We start from the raw sequence: 11,662 nt of genomic DNA, 5'->3' as shown, positions 1-11,662 counted from the left end.
GATCGTTTGTGGTGTGCCTTAACTCAGCTACAAAGAGAAATGCTTGGTACCACAAATCTGCCCAGATCTTGCTGCCATTTATCTCACTCTGCTTTATGCTTGGAGACAAGGCTATAAACAGTGTATATATGTACTTTTCCTCTCAAACTGCATATCAGTTCTGTGCATCCAGCAGCAGAATGTGTCTTTTGAGTGAGGAATAACATTTCAAGTAATTTACTTTCTCAATATTTATAAACTTTCTTTGCTCTCCCTTATGTAAGAGGAAACTGGTATGTTTAGTTAAGCATGAAATTATTTGTAATTCCTAGCAGGACTCCCTGAGAACATAGAGAGTGATCTAGCACTCGAAATCATAAGGTTTGTTTTTTTCCTTCAGAAAAGCTCTTTCCTCATCAGCACAGTAAAATAATGTTAAAAACAGCATGAAGGTGTGGTAAGTCTTTGGGGGGGGATTATTTCATTTTCTGCTGTTTTTTAATCTGTCTCTTTTTTTCTGTCAGTGGGTTATTTTAAATCTTCCTGAGAACCATATCTTTAATATTTAATTAAAGGGTTAGCTAAAAGGAACGTAGTGGGTGGATTGCTACCACTTCCCTCAAACCTACTTATTATGTGTCTTCTTAAGTGTGCTTTAAATAGTTAGAGCAAACATCATCGCTAAAAATCACAGTTACTTTCTGGCTGTAGGAGGTTCTCTGCATCACTCAGTGTCTTGGAGCAGTAGGAGAGGCAAATCAAAAAATCTGGAGTGCTTTGAAGCTGTAGCAGAAGGGGAGCAGAGTGCGTGCGATGATAAGCTGCAGCAACAACTCGTGCAAGGAGGAAAGAAGGCAAAGTACACTGCATGAACTAGGGCAGGATGAAGTTCCTGCTGCACCAAAAATAATCCTGCTGCTATTAAAGAGACGATGGCTTATGGCAGGAGCAGCCTGTGCTGGGGGCATGCAGGAAAAAGGGGACAGCAGGGAGTGCAGAGGCTTTGTGCTTCTGAGCAGGAAGGGAGGGAGGGAGATGGCTAGGAGAGTGGTTAATTAAGAGATCCGTAAAGAGAGTTTATCTATTTTAGGGAAAATTTGTTCATGGGTTTTGTCTAGCTGTATGCTAGACAAGTTCTACTTTCTCTGATACAGACAAGCCTAAAAGAAAAGTGAAGAAGAAATCAGGAAAGGAAAGGTGTTTGAGGGGAAGGAAAAGAGGAAGACCTGAGAAGAGAGAGAGAAAGTATGGTCTGGAGAAAATATAACTGGGCAAGTAAAGTATATGACAATTAAAAAAGGCTGATAATGGAAGAGTATAAAACCCTTCCCTTAGGGAGGCAGCACAGCATCAGAAAAAGCATTTTAGGTAGGACATACTGCAGGAACTTATTGCAGAGCTGCTCCAGGTACCTAAGATCCAATAATGTCCTTTTTGTTTGTATCCCAGAAAGTGAGAGCTTCTTCCATGTTCTATCCTTCTGGCAGCTGAGAAGAAGGATGTTAGGATTTGGAGCTGTGTTGTGGAACGCAAATCAGGCCGTCATGTCTCTTCTGTGACTGAGAAATAAACTCAAGTGTCATTCCCAGATTCTAAAACCCAGGAGGCCAAAACGAAAACAGATTGGACAGTCATCTGCTTGGTCAAAGTTCCTCAAAATCAGCAAAGTGGGAGGATTTCTTTTGCAGACAGCAAACCTCAATATTCCCCATTTATCCAATCAAAAGTCTCCTTAGGATTTCTTGTAAAATTAGCAGTCAGCACAGGTCCTCCGGCTCTCATTAGACCCATTTTATCAGGAACATTATTTTCCATCTGCCGTCCCCAGAACAGATGATTAATTTGAACCTATCATCTGGGGAGGTGTGAAGCTGTATTGGGAAGTTACTTCCTGGCTTCTTTAGAATATATCCTTTTGGAGGATCTTCTTTGAGACTGAGAAACTATTTGAATGAATACAGGCACTGAGAAAAGCAAGCTTATGATAAGGGAAAAAAGCTAAATATCTAAATGCTGAAAGATTTCCACAAAGAACAGAGTTGATGATTTATATATGGGAATGTATTTCTATGTCATTAGAAATTGGTCCTAAAAATTCAACAATCGAAACCTTAGCAGTCAAAGACCTCTTGAACTTATGTGGTTTTCTGTCCCAAACAGAGTGTGTCTTCTTCATTCCAGCCTAAACTTCAGTCCTGAGCCCAGAGAAGGATCATAGGTATGGTCTGTTTATTTGGTGCTTTGATATTGTATTATGTTAAAAAAAGAGACTCGTTTCATTATCCTTGTTGAAAGCAGTGCATAAGTTCCTAAAATGAAACTTCTTTAGTGAACATCAGGGTTGGAACAAAGCCCTTCTAGTATGACAAATACAGGTGATATGACAATGTAACATATATGTATACTTTTAGAAAACTCATTTAGAAAGACACTGAAAGTCACAACTGCCAAGCAGTGATGGCTGTGATGGCCATTGCTCCGATGTGCTTGCGATTTCCATTCCACAGGAACTTGCAGGAGAGAGAAATAGCTTCTTGGTAGGCTGACTGTACAGAGAAAAATAGTGTCGAATTCACTGGCTTTGGGGTTTAAAGAATTAATTTAAAGTAAATGGTTTTTCTTTTCCACTTTTTAATTTTTTTTTTTTTTCGAGATTTTCAGGCACCCACATGGAGCCACAGGTGTCTTCATCTTACACTGGCAGTATGATCAGCATGGTAATGTACATGACTCCAGTGAGGTGGTTGATTATGAACACACTTTTTGTTGGAGAAGTTTTTAGAGGATAACTGACTTCCAGCTGAATGCCTGGGTGTGGAGCTTGGCAGACGCACTGAGGATTTACTTGTCAGTGTTACGTAGGCAGATGTGATGCATGCAGAGGCATCCCAAAACTCAGCTGAAATCATGAGGAAGCATTTGCATAGAGTCAGAGTGAAAAGTTTGTCTCTTCCATGCAGTAACTTCTGGTGGAGGAGTTCCTCTGAAACTGTGCTATGATCTATGCAATAGAATTAAGTAGACCAACCTGCTGGCACAATATAATTTTCCAGTTATGTTTTCCCTCCCTGACAAGCACCAACTCAAACAGTCTGCTACAGACAACACATTTCAGAGGATGACAATTAATAGCAATGCTGAAGTAAAACTCCTGGATATTATCTCCTCCAGCCTTCCCAGTGCATTCCTGAGGGGAAGATGTAGCCTTGATCTAAGTGAACAAGAGAGACAGAGAGGGTTGTGCACACACACTGAGACCATGCACTGCCGTACCAAGTGCCAGCTGTGGGATGAGGGGGGCAGCAAGCCTCTGAGCTTACCTAGACAGTGTGCATCCTGTCTCGTTGTCAAGTACTGACCTTGCAAGCACTTCACAAACATGAATTTTACTTGGATTGATTTGAAGGGTTCAGTATGCCTCTGACCCAAGTTCCTGCTTGCAGAGCAGATGGGTTACTAAATACACACTGTGGGTTTTCGTGTAAGTTAGCAACACAGTTAGAGTTTGCTATGCTGGCTCTGAAGAATAAAGTGGCTTTCAAACTAGGTCTGAGCACAAATAGGTTGGAAGTGAGTCACCTGCTATTATCAGAACAGTTGCACTGTAGAGGTGGTTTAGTCCTTACATCAAAGGGTGGAGGTGAGGTACTGTAGGGAGAGTCACCCTAGAACATTGCAACGTTAAAAAGACAGCCTTCCTCTGTCATGTGTGTGTGTGTCCCACATTACTGACTACTTAATTGCATCCTCTTAAGTGTACCTTGCTCTGCTTTGTAAATTTTAGCCCCTTCAAAGTTTTACTCATGTGCTAAGGAAACATTAAGCAAGTCATGTAAATTTACATGAAAAGCCTTCGTTTGAATTTGGAAGCACGCAAATGCCATGCTGACGCCTGTCAAATTTCACCAGCAGCTTCCTCTCACAAGTCATGGACAAATCAGCGATGACGGTAGTTAACACAAAAATAGAACCTCTGCAATTTGGATGTTTGACTTTGTCTTTTCGCTGATTGCTTTGTCTTTCGGTTTGACTGACTGCAGACGAGAACGTCAAGCTAACAGCAGTGGAACTGTCATAGTGTTTGTTTATTTATAACAGCTCCTTTTGTTCATGCTGCTAAATAAGGTGGCAATAAATATTCATTGCAGTTGTGCTTCACCAAACGGGAATTCAGAGATAACTCCTCAAACTCTGAAAACTTCGCATTTTATACCCCGTGCTTGCCACCACACATAGCATTCATTATCTTTTGCTGTCAAATATTCTTGTATTTTCTTATTCGTGACCTCCTGTGTTTTAAATTATTTGTGGTTCACTAACAGAAATATGTGAAGTATGTTGCAGGTCCTCTTGGCACAAATTAGTGAAATGTAACTGAACCAATTCTAGTTGCCTGGGTGATTTAGAAACATACTTCACTTGCCATTTGCATTAGCAAGATCTGGAGACTTTTACTAAATATTCCTCAACAAAACCAAGATTTCGGTTCCAGCACAAAATCCATGCTGACATGGATTAGCGTGTGTCTCAGGAATGAAAGCAGACCATCCTTACAAGAAACCATTTATGCCAGGATCATTTAGTTCTGAAAATGCATGGTAACAATACAGCACAGGTAATGCCTTATACTGGATGAGGTTTTAATTATTTGATTATTACATAAACATGCTTTTCTAATGTATTAATAGAATTTATGATAATCCCAGCAAACTGGAAGGAGTGATTGATATCCTGGAAGGCAGGGCTCACATTCAGAGGGACCCAGAGAAGCTGAAGGAATGGGCCAACAGGAACTTCATGAAGTTTGACAGACCCTCTATTCAAATGGAGCCACCCAAATGACCAGGACAGGCTGGGGCTGTCTGGCAGCCCTGCAAGAAAGAGCCTGGAGTCCTGGGAAGACAGGAGTTACAAGGGATCAGCACTGCATCCCTGTCTCAAGGCCTCAAGGAAAAGCAGCCACACACTGGGCTGCACTGGCAAAGGCAGTGCCAGCTGGTCAAGGAGAGTGATTCTTTCCCTCACTTGTGAGTTGACATCCAGAGTACTATGTCCAGTTTTGGCCCCCAGAACATGGCACATTTTGACAAAATGAAGAGGCACCAAGAGCATTCAGGGTCTGGAGCCTACGATGTGCAGGAAGAGACTGAGAGAGCAGCTTCTGCTTAGACTGGGAAGAGAAGGCTGAGAGGGGGCTGACAGCAGTCTTGCACTACCTAGAAAGGGACTACAGAGAACATGCAAGAAGCCACTTCTCTGAGGTGAACAAAGAGCAAGAGGTAGTAGATGCAAATTGCAGGAAGCAAGGTCCCAGCTGGATGAAGGGAAGAACATTTTCCAACCCTGCAAGCAGGCAAGCACTAGAGTAGGTTGGCCAGCAATAATGGAATCTCCACTGTGGGAAATTTTTGGGACTCAGCTGCATAATGTGCTGAGTAACCTCCTCCATGCTTGAAGCAGAGACATTTTGACTAGAGATCTCCATAGGTCTTTTCCAAACTAAATGTTTTCATTAGTCTGTTATGTTTATTATAAAATTCTGCTTTTCAGAGGTATTGGGAAAACAGAATTTATAGCCAAAAATATGCCTGATTCATAAAGCTGCTAACCTCCAGATAGTATAAAGTATCCCTTTCCAAGCACCCTGTGCTCCAACTTCACTGCATGGATGTTGGAGTATGAAGTTGTACAAACACCTGCTGAAGGTGTCAGTAATTCACACTAAAACTCTTGCATACCTACACCAGCTACAACTCCACTGTTACAAATATTTTCCATGTAAATTGGTGTTTTGAGACAACTTTTAATTCTGCTTTCCCTGAAAAACTTTAAGCTAATATGTTTGTCATTAAGTTTTCCTGCAATGCAAGATTGAAAAATACTTCCCTTGGTAGAAGTCATGGAAAGCAAGCCTGGAGCTTACAGAAGGGATCTCCTGCAAGAAAGATATTTAAATTACAGAAAGCAAGCTACTCCAATTGAAGTTGTGTCACAGTCCAAGTCTTTCACAATTGCTAAGGTGAGCTATCCTTGAGTTCTTAGAGCCAAAGCCTCTGTTCTCAATATTGCTCTAGTTTTACCTCCTCTAAACATTCCACAAATTAACATTTGAGGATAAAAGGATTTTGGTAACATTTCTGACAGGGACTTTCTCCTGTAACATGTCATGTCATAGAAGCATAGAATGTGCTGAGTTGGAGTGGACTCACCAGGATCGTCAACTTTTGTTTCTGCACAGGACACCCCAAGAGTCACACCCTGAGAGTGTTGTCCAAAGACTGCTTGAACTCAGTCAGGCTGGTGCTGTGACCACTTCCCTGGGGAGCCTGTTCTGGGGCCTGGTCACCCTCTTGGTAAAGAACATTTTTCTAACATCCAACCTAAACCTCCCCTGACACAACTTTGGGCCATTTCCTCAGGTCCTGTCGCTGCTCACCACAGAGAAGAGATCAGTGCCTGCCCCTCCTCTTCCCCTCATGAGGAAGCTGTAACTGCAATGAGATCTCCCCTGTCTTCTCCAGGCTGAACAGACCAAGTGCCCTGAGCTGCTCCTCATATGACTTCCTCTCAAGGCCCTTCACTATTTTTATTACCCTCCTTTAGATGCTCCTAATAGTTTAATGTCTTTCTTACATCGTGGCACCCAAAACTGCCCTCAGCACTCGAGGTGGGGCCGCCCCAGTGCAGAGCAGAGCAGGACAATCCCCTCCCTTGCCCAGTTGGTGAGGCTGTGCCTGATGTCCCCCAGGACAGGGTTGGCTCTCCTGACTGCCAGGGCAGAGCTGACTCACGTTCAACATTTCATCAACCAGGACCCCCAGGCACCTTTCTGTAGCACTGCTTTCCAACATCTCATTCCCCAGTCTGTCCACCCATCCAGGATTGCTCCATCCCAGGTGCAGAATCCAACACTTGACCTTGCTAAAATTCATACTGTTGGTGATTGCCCATCTCTCTAATTTTTCAAGGTCTCTCTGCAGAGCCTCTCTGCCCTTGAGGGAGTTCCTCCCAGTTTAGTGTCATTGCAAACTTTCTTAGTATTTCCTCATGTCCTGCATCTAGATCATGTCACAGTACAATTCTTCTGCTTTGCATTTGATGTCCACATTCTGCTGCATAACAGATCCCAGTTGGGTCAATACATGTACTTCCCCTGTCCAGCTCATAGGGTCAAAGGCTCTACAGGCAGTATGAGGACCTGGATTTACCTTTCCTTCCCTGCTCCCTTGTATGCTTTACATCACTGCACCTGAATACAAAAACCTTCTCTGATTTCACTTATTTTGACCCCATTTCTGAAATAAAATTGTGTTGTCAAGTACCCCTCCCTCACAAGGACAGTCAGAGCACTTGGAAAAACAAAAGGATGGAACAAAGGGCTCATGTATTCCAAGTGAGTCGCCCTAGAGCACAGCTGGTAACATTGCCAGAGTGAATAGTGCTGTGATTCAGCTCCCTTATCCTCTGCATCTCGCAAAATGGAGTCACACTGGAAGTGCCATCAGTCTGAATGCTGGACACTGCAAGAGTAGTTTTGCTGCTCTCAGTGATCACAGGTGGTGCCCACCCTTTACAGGGCTCTTGCAAACAAGGTGCACCTGTGCTGAGCTGCTTCTCCCCTCTCCTCCATCACCAAGCAGAAAAAAATCTGACACTCATCCTGACTTTCTGAACAGTTACTCTATGGGCAGTCAGTTATTCCTGGTGTACTTTTATTTTTTTATATGTATTTTTATTTGGTATTTACTTTTATACATATGCATATACATATACATAGATATATATAGATATATAGATATATAGATATAGATATAGATAGATAGATGCATATATGTATACATATATACACATACACACATATAAAGGTGAACCCTGGACCCAAATCAAGACCAAAGATGAAACAGAAGCTTCTCTGGTATTTTTTTGACCATAATGCCCATGATGTTTGCACACCTGGGGCGTAACTACACAGACATCTTCTGCAGAACTTGGGGTAGGAATAATAACTTTATCTAGGGCCATTTCTGCTCTTCTCTCTATATTGGCAGTAATACATTTAAAGGTTCCTGCCCACTGGAAGTGACCTGAAGAGTACAAGTATTTTGTGACATGAATTTCATGGACAGATGATGTGATCTATCCATTGCTAGTTGGAGCTATCTACAATTCATGCACCAGCCCTCAAAAAGTCACAGGTGGATGCTGCCCATAATACCAATGGTAAATTCTTTATGGAAGAAGCATAAATGTAACTAGACAAACCAGGGTATGAGTGGTGAGGATCCACCACAGTGAAGCTGGCAGAGGAGGAGACAGAAACACCCTTCAGCAGTACACCTACTGACTGTGTCCCTGGAAGAGCTTATAGGTTCTTTGGAAGGAAAAGAACCAGAAGTTATTGCAGCCTCCTGAGGGAGAAGCTTCAGTTTATGCTGTTGGCTTCTCTTGAAATCTTCTTTTAAGAAAGAAGAACATTCATTCCTGCCAGTAAACAAAGCCAAAGAGGGATAGATGAGGCGTCAAGTGTTGCCTAGATATTTGAAAGATGACCAGAAAATCCTTCTTTATAGCTCTTTGTCCTACATTACTTAAAATGCCTTGAGCAGCTATTCTGTTAAATATGCCTTCCACCTTCCCAGTGTTTTCCCAAGTGATTAGAAATACATGTGGATTGTACTCAAGGGGTCCTGTCTGTGACACCATCAAAGGCCAGACTCCTTTTAAATGTAAAATTGCTGGTGGGAGGGAGAGCACGCAGAAATGTTAGTGTATTCCCTGCATCCTCAGCTAGCAAGCAGAGGTTGTAACTGCAGAGCTATACTTAATTTGATATGTTCTTTGGGGAGTTTTGTGCAATGTACCAGCTGGAATGAGAGAGGAAAGTTGTCCTTAAAAAGTAAATTGAAGTGTGTGTTTAGCTTAATAACCACAAAGAAACATGCTGCAGCCTTTGTGTGGCTTCAAATTATGATTTGCTGGATCAAAGCAATTCTGGCAGCCATTTCCTCTTAGAACTAGATGTATGAATCTGAGAGTCCTGGTCTATAACAAGGTCATCTCATCTCTGTCACTGAAATTAATTTCAAGAAATAGATTCTCTCTTCAGGACACTTTGTCAAGTGATCTGAGATTTTGCCACATGACGTGCAACAAGAGCTCTAATGTAATGGAGAAATTGAAGCAGCATTTTGATTTCCCAGTACCAACATCCCTTTGTCCTCTAATGCTGATGCTCTTAAACAAATGAGGAAAGCTTAAGAATACTCATTAACTCATGAAAGTAAACAGCTGGCATATCCAGCTTAAACTGACCTGAGCAAAGCACAGAAGGTTTTTTAAACATTTAGCCAGATTTTTCTCTACATAGGGAGAAACTAGTAAAAGGATAGGACCTTCCTGTTTCCAATAAAAAAATGTCCTCAAAGGATCCTTAGAAATGTCCTTACCTTTTTACACTAAGGGCACAAAAATCTCTTTTAAATAGACCCCCCTGCCACTGTGCATTGCTTCCAGCTCCACAGACTTGTCCTGCCCCTGATTCCCTCATAGCCTGCCAAACCAGGAATACCATTGCTCACTAGATCACAACACTGGCAAAGTTTAGTCAACATCTGTAATGCAAAGAGATTATCTCTGCATTACCTCTGTGACTCAAACAACTAGTCAAAATGTAATACTCTGTAGTAAATTATCTCAACATGATTAAATTTTTTACTCTGGAAGAGAACCATTTAGGTATCTTTGATAGAATCCACCCTCTTGTAAGAAAATTTGAAGTCTTAGCTTCTCCATCTGAGAAGGAAAGATGCAATAGGAGACTGCTTCTTATTTCACAGCTCCTTGAACAGAGACATCTCTTTGTCTACAGGCTACCTAGGGAAAAGATACATTTTTTCCCTTCCCTTTTTTTTTTACTTCTCTAAATGAATCATCTGCTGGTGCCTAAGCATAAATCTATCAGATTCCCTGGGCTGGGGTAGAAATGGAGGGAGAAGAGTAGGGCAGGGTAAGGGAGAAGAAAGGAAAGTAAAGTTAACATAGACCAACCTGCAAAGATATTAGTGAACTAGCCAAAGGGAGCAAATTCAGAGAATCAGCTACAAGAGAATGAATTGAGCTGAGACAGACAACCACCCTCATGTCATTCCTTCTGCACTTTCTCTTTTTGTCACTATCAGTAAGGCAAACATACATAAAAGGGACTCACGCAATTAAATCTCAGTTGCCAGGAAATACCTTGCCCTCCCTTCATGCATGCATTCCTTCCTTCCTGAGCCACATAACACTTTAAATCACTTAAAAGGAAGCTTCACCTTTTCAGAGACAAATATAGTTAACATCCCCACCCCCAAAGAAGACAACAAAATCCTATCCATTTTAACAGCACTAGTTACAAGCATGTTTTTTACTCAAATAAAAATAACTTTTAACTGAGTGTAAAGGCACCCAACTATTTCAGAAAGTGGAAGGTGACCTTATGGAAATCAGTAAGAGTTGGTGTCAACTTCAGTGTGATCCGTGTGTCATTCTGAAGAGAAGATGGCTTCTCCAGATTGCTCCAAATGACTCAGCACTGGCTATGGCACTGAAGGCTGCCAGGAGGCACAGCATTGCCTCAGAGCTGTGCATGCCCTCAGGGAGCAACTGGAAAGGATGAGAATCACAGAATCACAGAATGGGGAGCTTTGGAAGGGACCTTTAAAGGTCAGCTAGTCCAAGCCCCTGGCAATGATCAGGGTCATCTTCAACTTGATCAGGTTGGTCAAAATCCAGCCTGACCTTGAGCTTTTCCAGGGATGAGGCATCCACAGGCAACCTGTGCCAGTGTTTTCTCTGGGCAGCCTCTGCCAGTGTTTCACTATCCTCATCATAAAAAACGTCTTCCTTATGTCTGGATTGACTCTCTGTTGGAAGCTGTTCCCCCTTGTCCCATCACTTCATGCTCTTGTGAAAAATCCCTCTCCTGCTTTCTTGTTGACCCACTTCAGGTACTGGAAGGCTTCTACAAGGTCTCCCTGGAGTCTTCTCCAGGCTGAACCACAAACCTCTCAGCCTTTCCTCACAGGAAAGCTTCTCCGTTCCTTTGATCATCTTTGTGTCCCTCCTCTGGACTCGCTCCAATGGCTCCCTGTCCTTCCTGTGCTGTGGCCCCAGAGCTGGATACAGCACTGCAGGTGGGGTCTCACCAGAGCAGAGCAGAGCAGAGGGGCAGAATCCCCTCCCTGGCCCTGCTGGCCATGCTGCTTTGGATGCAGCTCAGGACATGCTTTGGATGCAGTTTGGCTTTCTGGGCTGTGAGTGCACATTGCCAGGTCATGTCCATCTTTACAATCATCAAAGCTCTTCAGTTTGCAGTTAGAGCTTTGATTTTTGTCTATTATTGTACCTGATCCTTCTGCTCAAAGCTGATCAAAAAGGAATCTCAGTTTTCACATGGTTACATGCCGGGCAGCTTTGGCTATTTGGTAACTTTATTGCCAGGATATTTGAAGGCTCAGAACATGCTCTACAAACACACAGGCTTTCCCTAAAGAATGCCTAATGATATTTATATATTGTATCTTAAAATCTTTCAATATTACTTGCAAATTCGAGCCTGTGTGCATGATGTGCAATATGAACAGCTGCTTTATGTTGTGCTAGGCAAGATTTGAAAGAGGCATCTGGCTTGTATTTTTGGTGT

Source organism: Molothrus aeneus, chromosome 1 (genome assembly GCF_037042795.1).
Source record: "Molothrus aeneus isolate 106 chromosome 1, BPBGC_Maene_1.0, whole genome shotgun sequence".
Lineage (NCBI taxonomy): Eukaryota > Metazoa > Chordata > Aves > Passeriformes > Icteridae > Molothrus > Molothrus aeneus.
This window is presented reverse-complemented; position numbering follows the sequence as displayed.